The 26,913-nt window shown below is 29.6% G+C and overlaps 1 protein-coding gene across 7 annotated transcripts in view; it reads right to left on the reverse strand.

Moving 5' to 3' along the window:
* The window catches only part of LOC145284706 (uncharacterized), a 2,222,015-nt gene that overhangs the window by 1,233,332 nt on the left and 961,770 nt on the right, over positions 1-26,913 (reverse strand). For 6 of the 7 annotated variants that reach the window (XM_080133597.1, XM_080133600.1, XM_080133596.1 and 3 more), the window contains one exon: positions 17,887-17,932. The exons of the other annotated variant lie outside the window; for it this stretch is intronic. The gene's annotated coding sequence lies outside the window, so the exon portion shown is untranslated. The remainder of the gene's footprint in view (positions 1-17,886; positions 17,933-26,913) is intronic. 7 annotated transcript variants of the gene reach the window in all.

Here is a 26,913-nt window from a genome sequence, read left to right on the forward strand (position 1 = left end):
TCAATTCTATTCAAGTATATCAAAAGTATAAGCCGTGTTCAAAAAGTAGTAAAGTTCAGATTTTTACATTATTTTTCAATTTGGCAACTCTAATTGAACATTAATTGACGAATGCTGACTATGATAACTCATGAAAACATTTTATTATAGACACACATTTTATGGCCCATTTGACATAATAGTTAGAATGTTCACAAGTAAGCTACGTTTCAATACTCAGTCGAGTTATGCAAAAGACTAAAAATGTTACTTGAGGCTCCATTTCTTAAACATTTAGCATTATAAAGTGAGCATCAAGGGTAAGTGGAATAATATAGGGAAATAGGTGGTATCCTCCACTAGACCTTGGTGTAATGAAAAGGGAGCCTTTGGACTACCCTCGACTATGGCTGATCACTTTACTTTTTTACTTGCACATTATTGACAATTATATGTTTTGGAAGTAGAGGAGAATTCGTCAGATGCATATGTTAGTAAGTATGATTGATGTGACTTGAACTGGGAGCTGGTTATGGTTTTGTGATGAACGTATTTATTTATTTCACTTAATCATGTGAGATTCGAAATAATATATAGCTATGGCTGGAGTTTAACTAAGTATATGCCAAGATAAAATGAGTTTTGTCTCTTTTGATCTATTCATGCCAAAATATGATACAAATCACCCTGACAGGTGCTTTGTTACTCTCGAACTGTTGTTCCGTGCAGTCCTAGGAGGTACAGCCTTCCAGATTTACCCCCTCTCTGAGAAGGGGTTTGTTTATTGCTAATTACTTGAAACTACTGAAACTATCTTTTTAAGGAATCTTACCAGGTTTTCTCTAGACACTATCCCATGCTTCAAAGGTAGGCATATCTCTTCCCATTTGTCTTCTGAATATTGTCGGTGATCTTTGTAGACATTCGCTTAATGTGTAATATGTTAATGCATTATTTTCTGAGATACGATTGTGATATTATCTTCTGAAAATATCATCACATTTCTGCTATATTTTGTTTGCCTTTAAATTTAACATCCACAAGTAAAAAAAAAACGTATTTTGTTAAAGAAACGTAAAAATATAATGGCATTTATTTTTATGCAAAAATCCCATACAAATGCTATAACAATTGAAAATGTCACGTCTAATTTCATTGCTTGCCATAATTAGCTCTCAAACTAATTTCCACTATTTAACTTTGGTTAAATTTGAGATAAATCTTGTCTATTTGTTCTACTTTTTTCTTAAACAAGAAATAAAATAAAACATCTAAATGTCACCTATCTCGATTTATCACATGCATCTCACGTACTTGCAAGTGTTAATTAGTTTTATAAAACTAGGCAGTAATTTCATTATCAAATGAAGGTAGTATTTTCTTTATTATTCAACGTCGAAGTGGAAAATAATTCCTGCCAATTAATTCTGATCTTCTTTAATTTACATGAAAAAACTTTCAACCCAACAGTTGATATCAAGTAAACAAAATTAAAAGGCTAAGATAAAAACCAAAAAACTGCAATTAACTGTAATACAGTTTGCTATTTATGTTGTGTCAAATTTAGTTAAATCTTTAATCATCTAAATCAAATTAACAGCAATTTAAGAAGACGAAAAATTGTTTAAAATAGGTTCATGCTTGACTACGAGGATGAGACGTTTTCTACAGTTAATGTCATTTAAAATTGAAACCATAGGGAATGATCTATCTTAATAATACACATTGTGCATACAATCTACAGTACATCTATAATATAAAGCTGAACGTCTGTGTGTGTGTCTGGTCACGAATAGGCTATATAGGCTATATGGTTGACTATTATAGAAAACTGATAACATATAATGATAGAAGATGTATCGAGACACAGGAATGGGTATGTTTGATCTGGCATAATGATGATACATTAAAATTGTGGGGTCTGCGTACGCGCCTAATCCACAAAGTATGGAAATAAAATATTTAAAAATTAAAAAAAACGTTTACAATTGTTTTTGATATAGATGTACATAATAATACTTTGATAAGTATGTTTTAACTATAATAGGGATGGTATAATAAAGTTGTGGGGTCTGCGTTCACGCCTGGTCTCCATAAAATGGAAATAGGCACAAACTTTAATAAAGACTTTTCATATTTATCTGCATAGTATACTTTGATAATTATGTTTCAGTTTGAAGAAATATGGTATAATAAAATTATGGGGTGTTCGTTCGCACCTGACCTCCACAGAATGGAAATATGTCACAAAGTTTAACAAGGTTTTTTAATATAGATCCACAGAATATTGTGATAAGTGTTTCAGTGTGAACAGGTATGGTATAATAAATTATGGGGTTTATCTATTTTATTTTTACTTTCATCATATTTTGCTTTGGTTTTGATACCATCAAATTCGAAGCTATCTCTTTACAACCCTTCCTTTTCATGACTTGTCATACTTTCATAAATCAGAGTCCATTTTCTGTAGGCAGTTTTTGAACCCATGTCAACGAAGGGTAGTTTTGCTAGTGTTATATATATATATATATACACACACATATATATATATATATATATATATATATATATATATATATATATATATATATATCTGTAGAAATATATTTTCTCATTATATATCAATCCTCATATAAGAAGGTCAATGTGATTACAGAGCAATGTATAGAATAAATGACAAAAATTTATATTCCAAAATTCATGATGTTGACCATCTTATTATTTATTCCTTTAAATCAGTCGATTTATACAATTCTTGACAGTATTTGTTTCGTAGCGCAAAATCAACCACTTAATTATTATATCAATTAGTGAATCTATTATGCCCTTAACTCATCAGAAGAAATAGCAACAATCAATCTGTCAAAAGGAATTGAAATGTGATTTGACATGGTGATAATCCAAAAATTGGAAGAAAGCTGCAGTTACCTCATATTTTTTCATTACGCCATATTGAATTTTATCAAACAGCTTAGTTTAGCTTAGTTTAGTTTCGTATATACATACATACACATATAATATTTTATGATTTGCTGATATTATTTTCATAAGTATGTATACATTACTTAGAATGAATGAATAAATAAAACATTTTGGTAGAAGATTCATAAATTAATTAAAATTGTTTGTACGTATAGTTGTTTTTTCTTTCTTTTGTAGCTTAGTTTAGTTTCGTATATTAAAACATATATTATATTTTATAATTTGCGGATATTATTTTCATACGTATATATACGTAACTTAGAATTAATAAATTTACTAATTATTTAATAGAACATTTTGGGAGAAGATTCATAAATTAATTAAAATTGTTAGTATGAATAGATTTTTTTAGCTTAGTTTAGTTTCGTATATACAAACATATATATAATATTTTATGGTTTGTTGATATTATTTTCTTGAGTATGTATACATAACTTAGAATTAATAAATTTACTAATTATTAAATAGAACATTTTGGTAGAAGATTCATAAATTAAGTAAAATTGTTAGTACGAATAGTTGGGTTTAATGACTTTGTCTGATAAAATTCAATATGGCGTAATAGAAAAATATAAAGGTAACTGCAGCTTCTCTTCCAATTTTCGGATTTTCACAATGTTAAATCACATTTCAATTCCTTTTAATGGATCGATTGTTGCTATTTCTTCTGATGAGTTAAAGGCATAATAGATTCACTAATCGATATAATAATTAAGTGATTGATTTTGCGGTACGAAACAGATACTGTCAAGAATTGTATAAATCGACTGATTTAAATGAATAAATTATAAGATGGTCAACATCATGAATTTTGGAATGTAAATTTTTGTCATTTATTCTATATATATATATATATATATATATATATATATATATATATATATATATATATATATACAGACATACAAAAAATGAAAATAGAATATGTATGAAATACATTTATACACCAAATTACAACGCAATATTATGTAAAATAAACAAATATGTAATTGTTTAAAATTAACATTTCGGCGATTTGCCATCTTCAAAATTTTATACATTTTTCTCTTTTGCAGCATTTGAAAATAAAACCACCAACGAACAACATGTGGACTCTGTAATAACTTGTTCTTACATTTACCATCATGTTGAAGAAAAATGTAAAAAATGTATAAAATTCTGAAGATGGCGTCTATTGCTGAAATATTTATTTCAAACAAATAAATATTTGTTTATTTTACATAATATTGCATTATAATTTGGCTTATAAACATACTTGTTACATGTTCTATTTTAAAAATTAAACAAGGTTTATACCATGGAAAACACAACTCTAGCTATATATATATATATATATATATATATATATATATATATATATATATATATATATATATATATATATATATATATATATAAACATTTCCACTATCAAACAACGTTGAAGCTTACACGAGCCATGAAAGCCACAGACCGGAAGTCGAAGACTAGAGTTCCGCACTCATTTGGGCTCATCATTTAAACATATCTGAACTTGGGGTTCAAAACCCGAGTCACTTGTATGTGAGGCAAGTACCTTGCAACCTGGGCCACCACACCACATACTAAAAAAGTATAGAGCACAGATCAAGCCTGCTGTGGTAAAGTCCAACTTTGAAATATCCCTACTTTTTTGTCAACAAGAAGTGTAATCATTCAACCACTAAGAACCCAGGCGAATATCTCACAAGTGGGATTTTACACTCGCTACGATGATGTCATGTTAACCAAGCAAGCAAATATTGATTAACTAATTAATACTTATAACTATATTATAAAACCATGGATTTTTCATTGAGAATGTGAATCTGACGTTTTAATCTTACTATTAACGTGATAAATGTCCCAACTCTTACAAGCATGCAGATGGCATATCCGAGTCTTTTTGAGCATTCCTCTTTGTTCTGTTTTTTATTTCTTTTTTGCTCTTGCTGGCTTCTTCTTGACATTTACGGTTTATTTTAGGAATATTTTTCTTGAATACATTAAAGAGGGTCTTGATTTAATATCTAAATCTATATATTCTACGCCTATATCCCTATTGTAACTTCTGATTTGATATTATTAGACTGGATAAATATTAAAGATAGACATGGAATAAGTATAAGTTATTTAAACCATCCATAATTGAATTGTACATAATTTACATAATTGTAAACTTTCATAAGAAATAGATATTTGATATATAACCATTACGAGGTCAACAATATTGAAACTCTGTAACCCAAATATGGAAGAGTCCAAACAAGAATAAAAATCTCCGAAAAAAGTATTTAAATCATGATTTTAAAGCATTTATTTTTTAATAAATTAATATTGTGTGATTGCAGAATGGCAATTCTGTAAAGTTTGGTAATGAATAATACCTAATAAAATCTATTTTGATTGTATCATGTTCGACTAAAAATAATCAAATCTTGGTTTTATTTGGGAGAAAATTAAGTTTTTCATGAAAGAAATGTGTAAGGCTGTACATATTTAATGGTAATACTGTATTTAGCTAAAGACACCTCTAAAATACTCATAGAATACCAGCAAATTATACATAAGAAGTAGTAGCATAAAACATAATGTTAAAAAAAGAAGAATGGCTGGCAGACATAAAAATGTGATATCCTAGAATATCATTTGCAGTAACAGATCCAAATGTAATATTTGGCAGAGAGACTTATATTTAGACATGCAAATAGTGACTAAAAGCATATATTCAGAAGCCAGACATATCAGGTGCCACTTAACAAAGACATCCCAGACACATAAGCTAAAATAGAAAGCTATGCTTACAAAGAAATATTAAAGATATATTTAGATACAGCCACGCATAGAGGATATACACACAGGACAGAAAATAACTAAAAACACTGAAAGAAAATAAGAGATTATAAGTAAAAAAAGTAATCATTGGTAGTAATCTTGTTTAAAGCACGCTTTTTTATTTTCTGAGTAATATTAGAGATCTACACTTATAAATTCTTTATTTCTATAACAAAGAAAATCTAAGGGAAATGAAAATCACAATTCAGGGCACCAGACAAAAGAGAAAACATATATAATTATTTTATTGTTTATTCAATAACTACAATCACGGAGAACTTTTTCTTGCATTGACAAAGTACAAATCGACTTCGTAATCAAGTGAGAGTGATCATTTCTCTTTCCTATAGCCGATATATTCTATCGCTATTTCCACTGAGCTCCAATTTCTGGTTATCCTCTGCAGAACATTAACAAAACTCAACTTCGTACTGCCACTGCAAAACAGTGTCCTATCTTCTTTTGTGTACCTAAAATCCAATGTAGTTCCATTACCAGAGATTCGTTCCATGAAATATCCATCTTTGGAACACAATACTGTGAAATAGCTACCCTTCAGACTACAACAAGGTCGCCTTCAAGTTTGGTGTCAGCAAATACTTGTTGAGCCATTCTTTGTAATCAGATTTTATCCTTTCTTCATGTCTTGGAAACTACTCGTTTCCTGGAATTTTAAATGTTATTTTCGTTTTCAGCACCCTCAAAAACCTTTAATAGTTTTAATTTTAAAGGATTTTTTGAGGGTGAAAAGATTCTGCACTTTTACTAATATTTCAATCATAGTAATTTGTTTTCCTGGTTTTGCATATCAATTACAAAATATCTGATATTTCCCCCAAACCGCTGGCCTTGATGCAGGGGAGACTAAAACTTGCTGCTATAGTTTCAAATGATCTGAAATAACAGCAAGGGGAGACTTGATTCAAAATATTTCTCATATATTTGGTTTTCATACATAAAGTACATTTCACAGTGTATAAGGATCATTTGATACTGGCGATATTCATAATCGTTGCCTATTTTCAAAAGAGGGGAGATATAACATATGAGAAATATTTTAAATCAAGTCTCCTCTTGCTGTTATTTCAGATCATTTGAAATCATAGCAGCAAGTTTTAGTCTCTCCTCTATCAAGGCCAGAGGTTTGGGGAATATATATATATACATATATATACATATATATATATATATATATATATATATATATATATATATATATATATATCATTTTTCTTTTGCCTCCTGTTCCCTTTGCCTCACCCTTTTTTTAACCAAGTAAGATCTGTGACTTACTTGTAGTTTCATTAAATACTTTTATATGCAAAATCCGATCCTGCATTTTGCTAATTCCTGCCCTCTGATGAGAAGGAGAGTATTTCTTCGAAACTCTGCGGATTAAGGACTATCCACTTATCTTGTGCTTCCTTTTTTTAAAATTAAATATGTTTTTAACTCTTTTTCAAGATGTCTTTTAACATGTTTTATTAATCATTTGTTTATATATATATATATATATATATATATATATATATATATATATACACACACACACACACACACACACACACACACACACACACATATGGCAGATTCGAATTTAAATAAATAAAAAGGTTTACTAACTGGATTGTATCTGTTTAGGAGAGTCAGGTAAATTATTTAACGTATTTAAATGAGCAATATTAATCCAAGTTTTGGTGTTACTTGCATGCAAACTATGACCAATCTTCATTTTTAGAAGTGCTTGTTATGAACACTGTACTCTCCATATTCAGACAGAACACACTGTGATTTTCCACAATAGAAATGACATTTTTTGTTTCTGGAAATGGCAAACAATGAAGGAAAAATAGAAAAGTTATAATAGAATAAAGAAAAAAAAAATTTTTGAAACCCTTTTTTAGCCTCTAGTTGTATTGATTAATGATTTTTATATATAACGAATATATACTTGTGCAATCGAACTAATTAGGTAATTGTGTTAATTGATAACTGAAAATGTCTGCCCTTGATGAGATGAACCAGAGAAATCAATCAAATTGTTTAATTGCTGCGACAGTAGCAATTTTGATCCACTATTTAATTATCAAAAAAAAAAAGAAGAAGATATATGATGGGCAATAATGTAAATGGTATATATCAAATTAATTTCCCTTTGAATATAAAAGAGATCGCTTTTATTCAGTCTTTCCTCTGTAGCATCTCTTTCTCATATATATATATATATATATATATATATATATATGAGAAAGAGATGCTATATATATATATATATATATATATATATATATATATATATATATATATATATATATATATATACTAGCAGTTCAGCCATGCTTTGATCGGGCCTTATGTACTATTTATAACTTTATGTGCATATGTATATATATTTATTAAAAAGTCTGACTCATGTCAAGGAACCCTACATTTAAAATTTCAAGTGGTTAGACCCAAAATCGTCGGAATAGTTTGCTAGAGACCGCAAAGGTCAAATCCTTTGAACTTTGACCCCTTGCCAGACAAATTTTCGGCCAAAACTGATTAAAAAGCTTGCTCTATATCTGAATACACTTTATGTAAAATTTCAAATGTTTAGACAAAGAATTGGTTGAGAAGTCAATTTTTTTTTTACTTTGACTCCAATTTTGACCCCTTAACATTTATTGTTTTGGGCTAACTTCAAGTTAAGAAGTTTTATCAATGTCCAAGGAACCTACATTTAAAATTTCAAGTGTTTAGACTCAAAATTCGCGGAAGAGTTTGGTAGAGTTCTCAAAAGTCAAATCGTTGAATTATGACCCCCTTGACAGCCAATTTTCTGGCCGAAAATGGATTAAAAAGATCTTTCCAAATCTCAATATCCCTTATGTCAAATCTCGAGTATGTAGGCTGGAAATTGACAAAGTAATCTGGTAGGGAAATGTACATAGACAGACAGACAGACAGACAGAACAATTTCACTTTTATATATATATATATATATATATATATATATATATATATATATATATATATATATATATATATATATATATATATATAATAGAACCAAGGGATACGGTGGACCTAGGATACGTTTTTTCAGGTTAATATGTGGAATACGATGTTTTTCCAGTTCCTGGTTACGGTATTTGTCCCGCCTTACAGTGTAATTCATAATGTCATTTCATTATATGCATGTACTGCACTGCATTTTGTATATATACTGTACTGCATTTTGTTCCTAATTTTTAATACCGTATCCCGAGGTTCTAATATATATATATATATATATATATATATATATATATATATATATATATATATATAATCATTCATATATGGTTACTTTCTCATATCATGGCTCTTTTTTTTTTTCAGTATGACTAGATGTAACAAATTTCCAACCGTTTAGTCAGCAATTAGTACCATTTATTTGCAATTTTTTATAATCGCAGCAGAAAAAAGAAAATTCTAGTGAAAAAAAGGAAATTAAAAAAGACAATTATAATTATGACTATTTAGTTTTAACTTATTTTACTTAAAGCTATGATTCATGCTAAGTGACAACTATTTATTCGTCTAGTACAGTGCATATTTTTATTTAATGAAATATTAATACATTTAATAAATTATATTTAACAAGACCAGTTGTTATTTATTATATTCTATGTTTATTAACTGTATACAACTGTAAGCTAATAAATCCATTTTTCTCTAATGCTCGTTTGAACGGGTGGTTTACATACAGTCAATACATAAATAAATAAAAGTTAGTTTTCCTATTCAATACAATGGAGCAATTTTAAAGACGTTTTATTATCTACTAGCAGGATGTCCGGCATATCCCGGTAGTAAAATACCATTAAATATGATATTTTGGTTAATGCAGATTTCGTATTTATTATTATATTATATTGGATCCAATATATAGTAATCATTTAAAAGTTAAAAAAAAATGAGTTGTGCACCACCACAAAAAGTGCATTGATAATTATGTAGAAAAATAAATTGTGGAGTAAAATGGTCGTTCGTTTAAATGATACCATTCCTGTCTTCGTAGCTCTTCAGATTTATTACTATAAAAAAAATAGGATGTGTTACTATGGAACGACTCTTGTATATATATAATAATATTGCTAGATTCCAAAATCCAAGATTTTATCAATCTTATCTATCATTGTTTTTTTTCAAAACAAATCTTCAGGTCATGTTTAGGCCATGAAGGATCAATCAATATTTCCATGCTAGTAATGGATATTTTCTACATTGATTCACCAAATAAAAGAAAAAAAAAGCAGAAAGTTCTAAAAAAAAAATGCATAGCGATGTAGCAGGTAAAATTAAAAATAAACAAAACAACTAACATTAGATACATGTCCAGTTGTGACAGTTTTTTAACCGCTATATACTGGCCGCAAAAAAGGCCACTATCTACTACAATTCTTAATCAAATTCTATGACTTAAATTTTGATTACAGGCACGGAAAACTTTTTATATGAAATTTCTTAGTTAATTGCTAAATAATAATTATCATATAAATTATCTAAATTAAAACGGAGGGGCATTTTTTAAAGTTACATAAGTACGAAAGTAATTATTTTGAATGAACATTTATCTAGACTTTTAATGTGTAAGAAAGAAACTTAATTTTACATAAATAAACAAATGGACATTCTGACATCTTTACTGTAATGCCATGAGGGTTTTTTTTTTCAAAGATAAACATGATTTATATATGCTCTTTTGTTATATCTAAACAAACATCGGGCTCCTGATTTGAATAGATTAATATGTATAAAGAATAGATAAGATATGCAGAAGAGTACAACTTCACAAACCTATATCTATCTATCTATCTATCTATCTCCATATATATATATATATATATATATATATATATATATATATATATATATATATATAGAGAGAGAGAGAGAGAGAGAGAGAGAGAGAGAACATTTTTCTTTTGAAACATATTTCGTTAAATGCGATGGGAAATTTATGTTTGCATATCTTGATCCTTCTAATTGTCTTATGTGTTTTCTTGTTTCAAGCTGGAACTGGCTGATGTATATGCCTTATTTACCTATGTCCATAGTATTTTTGGATCCATCTTGATACATCGTCAATGTGGCTATCAAGTAAAAAATTACCTATAAATATATAAACACCATGTTTTTTACTCAATAACCATTCCTAAAGACAGAGCCGGATATATCCGAAAGTACTAGGGACATAAAAGCATGTGGCAGACGTATTGATCTCTTCTTTCTAGAAACAAGGAAATACATAAGGAATAAAAATATGCAGACATAAATCGTCCGTCGTATTTAACTATATATATATATATATATATATATATATATATATATATATATATATATATATATATATATATATATATATATATATATATATATATATATATTTATATATATATATAGTTTTAATAAAATGTAAAACGGTATGAAATGAATATAAAATTTCTAACATTTTATCATTTCTAATGAAGGTGTAACACTAAGAAAGAAAATACTAATTTTTAAGTGATTTACAATTAATGTTTCTTTTTTTAAATAAAACCCTTTCTTTCTTTTCCTTCCTAAAAATGTCAATGGCTAATTCATCTCATTTCAAACTAAATGAAGTCGTCTTTCCAGTCAATATAAAAACTGCAACATTTTTTCAAAAGAAAAAAAAATGAAAACCAAAAAATGGAAACACAAAAGATTTCCTGAAAATTCATATTAATTATAAGTTCTGCTTATTAATTGTCCATTCTTTAAGTAAGTTCCTCAAAGATATTTAATAATAGGTAAGATTCATTGAAACATAGAGTAATTATGAAAGAAATATTTGACAGTTGTAAAAGTTTGCTGCCAAACTATCAAAGAAATGTTGCTATTTATCACATATGATTAATTATATCAAATTGATTATGCTTGTCAATTCGGACAAAAAATAAATTATTACTTTTTATGCCGAACTGGAAATAATAGCTCTCTAATTGATAAAAAGTAATTTTTCATATTTAAGGCTGGATTCAATCTATTTTGTTATAATATAAAGTCTGTGTAAATTCCATGGTTAATTCAAATAATAGGTTTTAATTGTATTTATTTACTAGTAAAAATACACTGCGTTGACTGGGTCCAAATGAGAAGGAGCAATGCTCTTCCTAAATTTGCTCCATAACATAACATTAGTATTTTTATTCTGTTTTATTGCATTTTATAATGTGCAATTTTGTCCTAAAGCTGTACTGGGATGAAAGAAGTAAGTATTTAAGATTTCTTAAAATAAGTTCCAGAAAATACATTATAGTTCCTTTTTGAACACCCGGCATTTCCTCAGAATCAATGAAAGCTCCTATGCTCTACTGTTCCAACCATTTGTATAACTAGTACTAAATGGAATTATCATTTTTCTTCATATTTAAAATATTACTATCACTTTAACTTATAAGTCAAATACGACAGTGTTTCTAGTCTCTATATGACTATATTATATAATATTCACTATGAATTGAATATTTATCAAAATAAAAAAAAAACGCAATTGCATATAAAACGAAGTTTCAAAGATCTTATTTAATAAAATAAATTATGAAATCAAATTGATCAGAAGGTATTTTCGTTTCTTTGTAAAAAAATGAGTTATTTCAATTTTTATTAATACTTTCAACAAAGAATTGATTGCTCCATGACCTCCCGAACTTTGAAAAGCATTTGGAAGTTTTAAATCGTCGAACAGAAAGACATTTCTGGATATAAAATTCTTAGCAAATTATAATGTAAAAAAACTAAAAGTTTTGAAAGCTATTAACACCAAATATGTTGTTAAAAATAAGGAGGAAAACAGCATACCATAGCAAAATAAGTCTTAGGTTTTTAATAATTTGATTCAATTAATAATTTAATGCCTAAATTTAACTTATATAATTGATCTTATAAAAAATAATTATAATAATTCCTTTAAAAAGAAACAAACATATCAGAGAAGTAAAATCACGGACAAAAATAAAAAATAAAATGATTCTATCACAGTGCCAGATTTGTATAACTAGTACTAAATAAAATCTATAAAAAATAAATCATTTACAAATGTGCAATTAAATTATCTATAATATGTTGCTGGAAGGTAAACATAAAATGTTAATTAGTGTGTATATGAAAATGCCTGACTCTAGAATCAGCCAACTTAGTATATGAGTGTTAAATGGATGATTGGTCGATTGAGTCACATAATAAAATCATTTAGAAAGGGATTCATTTGTTGTTTAAAATTTAGTGAGAATCACCATTTTATAGAGTCAGAATAGTAGGAACATAAATGAGAGTCGCCATTTTATGGAGTCAAAATAGGTAGGAATATTAGAGTTGGAGCTGATGCTCTAGACTACAGTATCGACCCTAACGATGAGTGAAAGATTGGTCAACACTGTGATTCTCATCGTTAGCAAATGTAAATACAATTGTGTGATCACTATTTTATTGCATAAATGGCTTATAGCCATTGCTGGAAAAATAGTTGAATCATTCTACTATTTCAGAAAGCATTTGACTTGTGATGTAATCCTCTATCTATATAAGAACTATCAGCTCGCCCAGTGTTGCCCGGTTGTAAAATAAGCTAGATATGATATTTTAATTTAGGCAAACATCGTATTTATTATTATAGAGCCAATTCTCTATTCTATAATATTATACCCTACAGATAATAGTGATTTGAAAAATTTAAATAAGATGCTTTAGGTGCCATCAACTAGAATCGAAATCAAAACATTTAGCTCTCCAACATTCTTCGCTATCATTTCATGTACATCAAACTTTAAAAATGAACGTGGTTAAATGTATAAATGTATACTTGCGTATGTGTAAAGGATACGCATTAAGTAACCATACATATGCCAAATTCCAATTTTTCTATTTTGAACTCTTAAAAACTATTCTTTTAGCTAAAAATCAAATCGAGTTTGTTCCACAGGTTCGAATTCCCCATATATGAAGTTTCAAATTGACAGGATAGTTTGTTAAGAACCGTTTCGCATACACATATACAAAATCACTTTATATATAGAAAGAGATAGACAAAATACATCCTAAGAAAGTATACTGATGCAACATCTGTAAATGTGTTGCTCAAAATATCCTTTTATTGCCTTGAGAAAGTAAAAAATCAACTTCAAAATCTAATTGTGGACAATTCCCTCTATTTTTTTACAACCCTTTTTATCCACAGAAGAGACGCTACTAGTCTTTCATTATTTTATTGCATTTTTTGTACTAATGAGTCAAAAACCACCCGAGGATAAGCCTTGATGAGTTTTCAGGTAGATTGAGGTTCGAGACTATGGTTGAAACTACAGAATTTGATTATTTAATTTGATAATTTAATTATTTTTCAAATCTAATGTTAACACATTTTATCGAGCCATCGCTCGATAAAATGTGTTAACATTGAATTTGAAAAGAATCATATTGTAGTCTACTGGAAAATTCTACAGACTGGAAGTTCTCTTAGAAAGAAACTTCACTCATGGAAGTTCAGTTTAGTTTTAGGTACACAGGAAATTATTTACACAAGTTTGTGTTATTTTTATGAAAAATGCTTGATTAATCAAACGTTTTTCCATAAATATACTAGCATTTAATTAATTCCCTGTGTTTAAAAATCCCCACTTTTCAAAATATGACATAATATCTTTTAGAAATGGGATGTAGTTTTGTTTACAAATAGACACCAAATAGCCATTATAATAAGATGTTATGTTCAATTTAATTCATACCAGCATAAGTTTCTTCACAAATTATATTGATGTAAGTCTTCATATCCAATTTTTTTTTCTCATGAATACGCTCAAATAAACACAACTTTATACATACTAAGTGTCTATAATATACAAATTGTGGATTCACACATACTAACATGTAGATTTAAAACACTATAAGCCAATAATTTGGACATTTCCTTGTTATTATTGATCAAATCACATAAGACTATGCCACAAGATAACCATAGGGTAAGAAGAAGCTGACAGTATTTCTCTAATTCCCACGTCCATCTTTCAATATTAATCCCTAAGGGTGTCCAGACACTAACATATAATAAGATTCTAATGAGTAGATATTATGATGACCCTAGTTAATTCAGAAGAATTAACTTGTCCACTTCTTACCACCGTTGCTTAAACGAAGGTCCTATTGTTCAGCCCAGGGCATTTGTAGCCACTAGCACTTGTTAGCATTCTCCAGAATTGTTAACTATAACCTCACATTGATTGTTGACCTGCTGGACATTAACTGACCATAAAGGATGTGTGTGTGAAGAGATACAGAAAATTTTCTTACATATTTTGATCCTCGTTGCCCTTGCAATTTCAATGAATACTGAGTTTTTTCATAACACTTTCTGATTTTTCTAGATGGATAATACATATATCTGTTTTTATATTAAGCATATGTTTTAATGATTTGAACAATAATATAGAATTTACATTTTTCTTTCGTTTGTATAAAAATCTGCATATGATGAATGGAATTTAAGATTTCGATTTTAACTCAGTTTTTTTTATTATTCAGTGAACATGACACAAATATTTAGGTGTGCTGGAAGCAAACACCATTAAATCTACAGAAATGAAAGAGAAACTTAGAAAAGAGTACCTGAGAAAAAGAAAATAACTATTAGAAACAAAACTATACAGTAGAAATCAGATTAAAGGAATAAACAAATGAGCAGTATTGCTAATAAGATATTCTGGATTGTTCATAGGATAGACTAAAGAAGTAAGGTATCTTAATCAAAAGACGAGGAAACTAATGACAATTCACAATTCATTAAACCGAAAAGGCGATACTAACCGATTCTATGTGAAAAGGAATGCAGGAAGAAGGGGACTGATAATCGTAGAAGACTGCAAGGAAGGCACAAAAAAAAAAAACCAAGACTTGGAAAAGTACATAAGTCAGAATACTGAAAGACTGATCACCACAGCTAGAGACACCATCAAGAAAAACAATACAGGAAACAAAGAAACCAGAAACAAAAAGACAAAAAAGGAAAAGTGGGAAGAAAAAGAGCTACATGGACGATTCATCAGAATGATAATAGAAGAGAATCATGAAAACACCTGGACGTGGCTAAGAAAAGGACACGTGAATAGAGAAACAAAATCTCGACTGACAGCCGCACAAAACAACGCAATTAGAATCAACCACATTAAACACAAGAAAACAGTAAATGTAGACTCTGTCAACAAAAAGACGAAACAATGAGCCACATAACTAAATGCAGCAAACTAGCCCAAAATAAATGTAAGGACAAGCATAACAACATATAGAAATGCAGTGCATTGTGGGCTCTGTAGACGACTACACGTCGAACATGTAGGCAAATAATTGAAACATAAACCGGAGATACTACTGGAAAAGTAAAACCATAAAATCCTTTGCAGTGAGGAGATACAAGCAGATAAACTCGTCCAAGCAAGAAGACTAGACATCATAATAATTAACAAACAGAAAAGAAACTGCGAAACTGTAGATTTTGCTGTCCCAGCAAACACAGGGTGAAGATAAAGAGACAAAAACAAACAAATATCTGGAACTTGCCAGACAACTGAATATAAAACATGAAGAAAATCACTATAATACTGATAACTGCAAGAGCACTAGGAACAGTCTCAAAGAATTTGAAAAACAGACTAAGAGAAATCGGAATCGATGGAAAGAGCGAGACAATGCAATGAATAGTAATGCTGATAACAGGTGAAAATCTTAAGGAAACCCCTTGAATGTGGAAATTAATCGACATGAGCGGCAAATGCCTATAAAAACTACAACAGATGTGAAACAAAAAGATACAACAGAGAAAACCGGAAATGCAAAATTGTAATTTGACTATCCCCCTCCCCCCCAAAAAAGCTGTAAAGTTAGCACAAGTGACACCACATCAAATAGTGGAAGAGTCAAGGAGAATGGAAAGAGCGAGGGGGAAAGCACTAACCAGACCTCCACTGGATGGGAGCGAAGAGGACTGGGACCTTGAGAAGGTTTACTGCTACCCGAACTCTAGCAAGACATTCATGGCAAGCGACTGTTGCGATAATGCAAATTTATTTGCAAAGATTATCAAAATAGGTGGGCAGTACTGGAAATCTTGGGAGACTTGTTGTCATTCAGACTCCAAGAAATATCACAGGTTGTTATTAGTGAGCAATCCTTGATGTTGACCTGCGTAAGAGCTACTATTGCTACTAATAATACTACTACTACGACTGTGGACAAAGAGACAAAACAATAAACCATATAATAAGTGAATGTAACTGACTAGATCTAAAAGAATAGACACAATCAAGTAGGGAAGGCCGTATACTGAGAATTATGCAGACAACTGCATTTTGAACACTCTGACAAATGGTACAAGCACAAACCAGCAACATTACTTGAAAACGAAAGTCACAAAATCTAATGGGACCTGGATATACAAACAAATAAACCCATACACACAAGAAAACTGGACGTCATAATAGTTAACAGAAAGGAAAAATCTTGCAGATCCTCGGTTTCGTCATTCCAACACACCACAGAACGAATATTAAGGAGACAGAGAAATGGAACAAATATTCTGAACAGGCAAGAAAGCTGAAGGGATATGGAAGATGAAGAAAGTCAAGGTAACTCGATATATTGATAACTAGGAAAAATCCTGAAAAACATTTTTAAAAAAGAATGGGAGAGATTGGAATCAAAAGGATGGCTGAGAAAGTACAATGAATAAAAATAATGAAAACAGATGAAATATTAAAGAAAGTGAAGATTAATGCAGATGAATCAGACGTATAGAAACTGACACAAATGTAAAACAGAAATGATGATGATCGTCCATCGTTGTCGATGAAGACCATGAATATCACCGGTTGCAGTTGATTGGGTTTAGTGGGTAAGGCTAGAAACTTTATTAATATGACATATATTTCTTTTTTGCCAATTAATATTCTATCGATTCCCGATGGTCCAATATCAAGAGTAACATTCATTTAGAACATCGCAATTACTTATGTATCGAATTAAAACAATTTGAAATGAAACAATGTTAACACTTACCCTCAATCCAATGAAGACTTTTAATCAATGACTCAGTTGTTGGTTTCTAATAAAGGAAGAAAAACAAAAATGAATTCATATTTAGCTTAGACTAATAAACATGTAACAAATCACACGATGATCGCCTTACTCAAAACATTGCATAAGTTGCATTTCACCTACACGGTGCATTTACTTGTGTTCCGCAATTGTAACAAAATATTCTTTGTATATTTTATATAAGAAATTGTATTCATGTATAAAGAAACCGTATTTTCAATTAAATAATAATGTTTACAAGCAAAATTTCGGTCTCTCAGTGTATAACTCTCTTAGTGGAGTATTAACCTTCGTATTCTTAGAATTCCTAGAACCAGGCCCTTTTATGTTTAGATTACCTCCAAACTCAGAATACTTTAGATATATTGACATTTTAATTTTTCTTCCTGAAACATACAAAGATAAATATTAAAAACAAATTAGTCATTTCGAACCTACTATAAAGTTCACCTATGTAACAGAGAACAATTACTCAACACCTTTTCTAGACATACTTATAATACATCCAACAATAATCTATCCTTCAAAGTTCATCGCAAAACTACACACAAAAATGATTACATACATTTCTACTCACACTATAATAACAAAATAAAACAGGCATAATAATTGGTTTCTTCCTACGTGCATTCAGAATTTGTAGTTCAGGATATCTAGACGAAGAATTCGAATACATCATGAAACCTTTTAAATCATTGTAATACTCCACTTATTTTATATTAAATGCTACGAAAAAAGCAACACAAATATTTTTCAGAAGCAATAAGCAAACATCATATACACCATACGCTTCTTTCTTTTTAAACAGGCATCTTCCTCTACCCACCTACGCCAATAATACAATAATTTCTAACACTCAAAACAAACTATAAAACAAACATTAAAAACAACAAAACATTTCCAAGACAAACCTACATATAATGCATGTGTATATACTATCTATGTCATAATTGTCATCAAATAAACACTGGTGAAACTTAACGGGGACTTAAGAAAAGTCTTAGTGAATATAGAAGTAATAGAACAATAGCAAACCTCTGAATGCATTATTCTCTTATTCATTACAACATAATCATTCTTTTAACTTCAAACAAGCTAAACTCGGCCGATTCATTCTAAATAAATTCTGGCGAAGACTTCTTGAATCAGTACGTTTTCAAACTCAAACACTATCAAACAACTCGGAGGTTTCTATAAATCGTCTCCTTTAATTAATAAACTTATATTAAAAGACCAGAATCTAATTTTAGACACAGGTTAACTAATCCACACAACAGAAAATATTACCTATAATAATGAATACATATTATCAATTAATAAATAATAAAACCAAAGAAACACTCATTTCATTTCAGTTATTCCAAGGTCCTTGATATGACCTTAAACTATATCCAGTGGTGAGGCCCCAGATTGCGGGCTTTGGGGAGTGTGGAGCCACCTTTTAATTGCCATTGCTCCCAGATCCACTCTAACCTGGAGTGGTAGTACCTATTAGGGTTCCAACTATGGGTTAAATAGAAACTGACTTGAAAACAACAAATATTCCATTAAAAAAAATCTTTCTTCAAAATCTTTGGATTCGGCATTAAATAACCTGAAAAGGGTTGATATGCCGTAAAACAAAAACAACCAACCAACCAACCAACCAACATTCCAAAAAGAACAGAAACTATCATATATTTTCATGAATTTAACGACCAATGACGTTAAAAAATCTCACTCTCTATTCCACAACGTTATATATACTTTGAGATCTAAACAAATTGACTAGTTTTCTTTTTCTTTACTTCCGTCACTATATCTATTTATTCATTCTTGTGAAGCAATGGCACTAAAATATATCCTCATGCATGCAATAAAAGAAAACGGTTTTTATTTAGTGATTTTGAATAAATTTTGGCAGCTTGCTTGCCATAAAAGTGCATTTAAGAAAACAGAATATAAACATGGCACATATGTAGAAAAAAGAATATTGAACTGGAAAATCAGATTGATACAAGGATTGTAAAAAAATATCTGCATGAGATATTAAGCAGTTAATATCGTTGGAATAATGAGAAAAAACCTTTCTTTTTCTCAAGAATTTGGAAATGTAATATTATTCATTTAAACATACGTAAAGTATTTTGATTCTCAGAACAATACATTTAATCTTATTCAGACATTGTTATTGTCTCAATTCAGAAAATGACTTTATTTTATGCTTCAAAGTTTCTGTCTATTCTCAGCAGATAGGATTATGTAGAAAAAATATATTCAGCAATTAAAGATAGTAAAACATTTACAAAAGATTATGTTTTTTTAATATTTATGATGCATTTTTTTCAAAAGTGTCGAGTGTCTTTAGTTTTATAATTTAACCTTTTTTCTTTTTTATTTTATACACAAGGCATTATTTTCCATAATATAAAATCGATGAATGCATAAATAAACAGTATGTTTTTTTAATATGGCCTTTTTGTTTCTTTGATAATAAATGTTTAAAAGATTAATTAAAGTATTATGCAGACAGGTACAAAAAGATTACATGAATACCAGATGATAAACCCAAAGTTATCATCTCTTATTCATGTAAATATACTTAACATTTAAAAATGAAACTCAGAAGACATAAATGTTTTATATTCTTTATCCTCATGTATGGTTATTAATTTCTTCTGAAATGTTACACTACTTTTAATAAAGGCTTTTTAATATTATCCAACACATATAATGATGGTTCTGCATCTATATTAATAAGATCATGAGACGAATCTACGTACGTGTGTATGTTTATTTCACATCTATGCATTAAATAATATTTAAAAATATATAATTATTTAGAAAAAACTTTATAGCTAAAAATATAAAAAAGTAAAACAAACATAAGACTAAAGGACAACACCGTGTTTGTACATCTAGTTATAGATATCACCATTATAAACATTTATCAGCTAATACTTTGTACAAACGTTATCATTGGGAGATGCGAATCGTTCAAGTCGATGGATTCTCAAACATGTCTGTTGACAACAGTCGCTCATTTAATAAATAAAATAAAGTATCTACTTCTTTGTTTGTTCACTATAGATTTAGTATCTATTTTATAGATTTCAAAGCTCACCATTTTGATAACCTCTGGCCTAGGGTGTATCATAAGCTACACAAGGCCGACCTATGGTTAATGTGAAGTTTATAAAAGACTAAAAGTGTAAAAAGTGTAATTGATAATTTGGACTACTGCTGTCATATTGTGTGTTATTTCCACCATGTTTTGACCAATCTTTCCTCCAGCCTTCTTCAGGTGTATCGTGTCAAACTCAGGAAATTTTCAGTCGAACTTGGGAAACCGTACAGAATTCTGAATGGAACTTTTTATTTAATCTAATAATTATCTAATTATAATGTTAATTGATTAACTGTATTCTTAGTATCGCTTGTGAAAAGATTCAATCCTGGGCGATACTTAGAATAAAATGACGAATTACTTAAGAGTTATACCCAGTCATGGCTGATTAAACGAGAGCATGCTACCTCAGTGGATTGAATAAAGGATTCTGTTCGAAATTTCGTACAAATTTCCGGTTTGAACAAGACACATCTGAAGAAGGTCAGAAGTTACATCGGCCGAAACTTTGTGAGAATAATAGTGAGGATAAGAACAGTAATTCGAAATAGTACGAGTTCTTTAATGTTATTATTTTATTCAAGACTGAAAGTTCCAATGTTATTCACATACATTTGTCCCAAAAATTTGTCTATAAAAGCGATTCTTATTATAGTCTATTGATAAATAACAGTTTAATGTATCCTAAGAAGTTTTAACGATTTGAAGGACATCTATTTTCCATGCTCAAAAAGATCTAATCAGACCATTTAACCTATAAATTAAAGTCATTGATATTTTCAGTCCATGCTTGCCAAAACTTATTTAAGTGCTACCTTATCTTTTTTGTGTGGACGGAATTGTAAAGCTATAATAAAAGACTGCTGTATTTGCTATTAGGATACACTTCAAGTCACAGACAATAGAAACTCAGATTATTTCGAAATGGGCCTTGTGAAAGAAGGAAATCTCAAGTATTAAATATTATCAGTTTAGTCTAGAACAAGCTAGGACAGTAAAACAAATATAAAACTTACAAAAATGTTGTGGAAAGTGTAGGAACATAGTATTCAGTTGGAAATTGATTTCAAGGGGAATTCGAGTGATATATATTCTTTCTGATTCACGAGGTGTGTGAGCATTAGACAGAGTTAGTTATAAGCCACTGATCAGGTCTATTGAATCCGATTGTGAAAATGTACTTAATAGTTAGTTTTTCATCTGGATGTGCAAAACAATTTTACTTTGACGAAAAGCCATGGTGGTTGGAGTGGTGGCTGAGGGGGGAGTTTAAAATTATTTTCTCACTTTTCTGTAAAAACAATGAAAAGGTTTCTATATTTAAAAAGTCAGGCCAAATGATTTTAACCGATTGTAGGATTTTGACTGATTCACTAAACAAAGTCAATTCTCCTGAGGCTACTTATTCTATTTTTTATTTAATTTGTTTGGTTTTCTTGCTGTCCGTATTTTGATAAATTTTGAGCATATAAATGTTCATAATATTAGCTTTTATTTTATTCTTGGATTTGAAACTAAGATCTGTCAGACGATCGTCTTTTGCTAGTGAAACTAGCAACAATATCTCGCATTGCCCAATTGGCATCTACATAGAAATTTAAATATCCAAAAATGTCATGTAGTCTTACGTAACTTTATTAGAATTCATAATAATGTTTTAATAAGGAAATATTAACATTAAGAAGGTTTTATTGATGGAGACTTATGTGTTCATCGATTTGGATAAAAATTATGTGAATGCACAAAAAAGAGGGAAAATGGCTGGAAAATTACAAATAATAAATATTTGATAAATGAATAAATGAAAGGATGAGAAACATAAATATCCTCTGCCCACTCTAGAAGCAGCAAAATCCACCCTCTTCAGTGTAGAGGTTCCTAGATGCTGAAAGATTTTCTATTCTAATAGCTTTTTTCCTCAGAGCAGAGCACTTGCTTTTGAACTTCTATATTTGCCCAAAGATGCAAACATTTAAACGTAATACAAACAAGCATTTTGCTACTCAACTCTACATCTAGGTGGCTACCTATAAATCATGCCACTATCACAGTAGCCACTTATTCTTTAGTGGCCATGTGCTTTGTTAAGGGCGAACAAAAGTAAACAAATGAACAAAAGAATATGGCCATTAAATATTTAGACAATGTTCATATGATCCCATTGAAAAAATAACCTGGTTCAAATGCGAATATTTCATGACTAGATGTGGCTTCATAGTAGGTCAAATGTTTACATGAATTTTAACTAACATTGACATCATTTAAATTTAATGGTTCAAATGTGATATTTTATATAATCTTTTTCTTAAGGCTGATTGCATACTCCTCTAGATCTGCCACATTATTTCTCTGTCCATGCATAGTAAAATAGTTATATGGAATAAGTCAGAGAGAGTGGCAACTTTGGTTGAAGTGAGTATCCCTAATAATGGAGGTGTGAACAGAGCTGAAAGGGAGAAACAGACCAAATATAAAGGTCTCATATATGATATGAAAAGAAATTGGAATCTAAGGCAGATATCAATCATATTATAGCTGCCACATGACTTATGAAGAAGAACTTGAAGTCCTACCTAAATAATATTCCTGGTGTAAAAAAGATCCAGATAATTGCACTTAAGGAAGCAAAAAGGATACTAAAAAGAGCTCTCGGTTGGTTTCAATAAAAGCAGAGGAATGTTGGCAGCTGGTTCGGCTGCCCCATACCCAGCATTACAATCTTTAAAGAAAGAAAATAATAAAAAAAGTAATATTGAAAGGGATCTAGTTCCTTACCATGCACAAATGATCATTTATGATGGAGAGGCTATATTCTGCACATCACATAATGCTGGGATGTTTGCTAACCCTTTCCCTTAAATCAGCTAAATAAGTAAGGTAAAAAAGAAAATTTTAGAAAACATGGAAAGGTGCGTGAGGAAATGGTTTATAATGTAACACATAAACTGCTGCATGCATTAATCAAACCTGCATGTGATCCAGTAGGTTCACCTTCGAAAATGAACTATTTTAGTGTGTTACAGCAGATATAACTGAATTGCAGATGTATGAAAAATACATTTGCAACAATCTGCAACATTTCTGAAGCTGTAGCTCAGTCATTTGAATTAAACAATGACCAAAAAATAGTCGAAAAAATCTGGAATCACCTTTAATATAGATCTCAGCAACATAGAAACTACCATAAGCAGTTATCGTCCCCAAGAAAAAAGATAGCAGTATATATAAAAAGATAGCAATATATATAAAAAGATAGCAATATAGATATGCAATAGTATAGTAAAGTTAATGGAACGTTAAAAGATGGTAATGGTATAATTTCACCTTCGAATATAAAAGTAATGGTATAGGTTCAACTTAAAACAGACAGGTACCAAATCTCCATTAATATGATATGATAGGTTGAAAGCAAGCTGCTATTTTATCCAAAACTGAGAAAAACTGAGAAACCTATCATAGTTTTGGTTACAGAGACCAACACTCCAATATATAAAGATAATAAATGAATTGTATATGAGGAAGAGTGTTTTTGATTTTTTTAGTTTAGTTATGATGTGTTTGTTTTTTTATAATTTATCACCTTTTAAGTTATTTCAAGCGAGAAAATTATACCTATGTAAACTATTTTCTTATGCCATTTTACTTATAATTAAATAGAGAAGGATATTGATAATTCACAAATATGCTTAAATATCATATTTTAATTGGCCCAGATTTCGTATATATTATTATTATAGAGTCATGATTTCAAAAATAAAAAAAAGTGTTTGGGTGCCATTAGTTAGAATCGAAACCGAAGCATTCAAAGTTTGTAAGGTTACCACTGTACCAACGTGACACGCATATGAACCGATTAAAAATTAAAAATAAACTAGGATGAATGTACAAAATGTTTAACGATTTTTTCAATTTTGACCCATTTTTGACCGCTTAAAATTATTTTAAACGCTTAAAGACCCATAAAAAACTATCCGTAAAAAACTCCCCAATCATTTAAGGCCCCTAATGCCTCTCTTCACGATTTTTATTTTCAGAAGAGATAGAGTTTGAAAATATGAAGACAGACAGAAAAACATATAGCCTTTTATATATAAGATTAGTAATTTGAGTTATTAATTGTTTTGTACAATCATTTCCATTATGTTCCCAATTTTCTTCACATGTGTATAGAACACAATAAAGAAATAATATCCCTCAAATTAAAACAGATGCTTATTAAATACTAGCAGGAAGTCCCGATATTACCCAAGATTGAATGAGAATTGATAAATGTTTCACTGTCCCATATTTTATTGTCTTCGAAATCAGTGAAATCGCCCATATTTCAATCAAATAAATTGACTGCTCTAGTTGAGAACCCACTGTGGTGCACTGGGAGGACGCCTCACATTCCTCTCTGGAATGACTTAGTCCACAATGCATTGTAGTCTACATTGCACTGCAAAGAACCTACTGTTGATTTTATAAAGTTATGTTTATATAATGGCTTGAATTAAAGTTTAAAATGCAAAATTCAAGTATCATAATTCAATCATGCTCTAAACAGAAATATTCATTTCGAATGCGCCCCTGTCATATCAAAGAACCTACTGTTGGTTTTATATGCCTGGCCTTTCTGCTTGTGCGGTAATGAAACTTCTCAAATGCACTTGCAATGTTAGGCTGTATAAGGTGTTAATTTTAGTCAAAATCGCCTGTTCATTCTTTCATGAGATTTTCTCAATTATCAATTATCGATACTTATCAAAGACATTCCGATACAAAAGCGATCTAAAACACTGGCAGGCACATAAAGATAAAGTACATTTGAATTAAATTTTTAAAAAATCGACCCAACCGTTTCGTATTCCACAGAGAACTCTCTCTTTCTCTCTGTCTCTCTCTTTTCTATCTGTCTCTCTCTCTCTTTCACCTACACATACACACAATGTTACTTTTATATAGTAGTAGAATGTTTCTTTACTCATTTACTTATTTTGAAAGCATGTTAGATACTTTTAAAATTTTATTTAAGGCTAAAGAATTGTCGTTTCTGCTAATTCTTATGAAACTACAAACAAGACAAAAGGATGTATTTTTATCTATGTCTCTCGTAAGTTCTTAACATAAAGCATTCAGTAACAATATAAAAACATTATCAGTTTCTATATTAGTCAAGCCTAAAAGTATCTTCTGTATACTTTCAGATTCTCATGTATCAGTCTCAGAATGGCTATAATTATTTCCACTGTTCTGAAATAAATCACATTGGCCATCTTTGATGGCATAGAGCTGCAATAACATTGATTCCGAATAATATAAATGATCAAATAATAGCATAAAAATAAATGGTTGCTTTATTTAAATTTTACTTCATATATATATATATATATATATATATATATATATATATATATATATATATATATATATATATACTAGCTTGAGTCTTTAATTTTTATTTGTTTGCACATTGTTAAACTGACAATAAGGAACTCCTATTAAATTTTTCAATTTAGAAGAGTTATTCACATTGCTGATTTTTATTTTCAAGTGATTATTTACAACTGAAGGTGTATGTAAGCCACCTTTAGGTCATTTTTACCAATATTTTACATGTTTTGTGTACTAGTGATTTTTAATTTAATTTTTGTTTTTTCTTTAACATAGAGCACATGGATTGGCAAATGGTCACCCATCTAGTACTAGTCAGGCTCAAAGTAGCTGAACTTTGTTGATCTGGGAACAGTTATGACAACGTAATTATAACTGTATAAGGTCAGTATTTAAAATATTTCATATTAGGACTAGGTTAATTATTTTTTTAAAATAAATTATAGCTAATTATCATAAAATTATAGAGCAGATACATAAGAAAAGGAATAAATACTTGAATAGTATCA

This window comes from Euprymna scolopes, chromosome 9 (assembly GCF_053919585.1).
Source record: "Euprymna scolopes isolate OS-2025 chromosome 9, ASM5391958v1, whole genome shotgun sequence".
Taxonomy (NCBI): Eukaryota; Metazoa; Mollusca; class Cephalopoda; order Sepiida; family Sepiolidae; genus Euprymna; species Euprymna scolopes.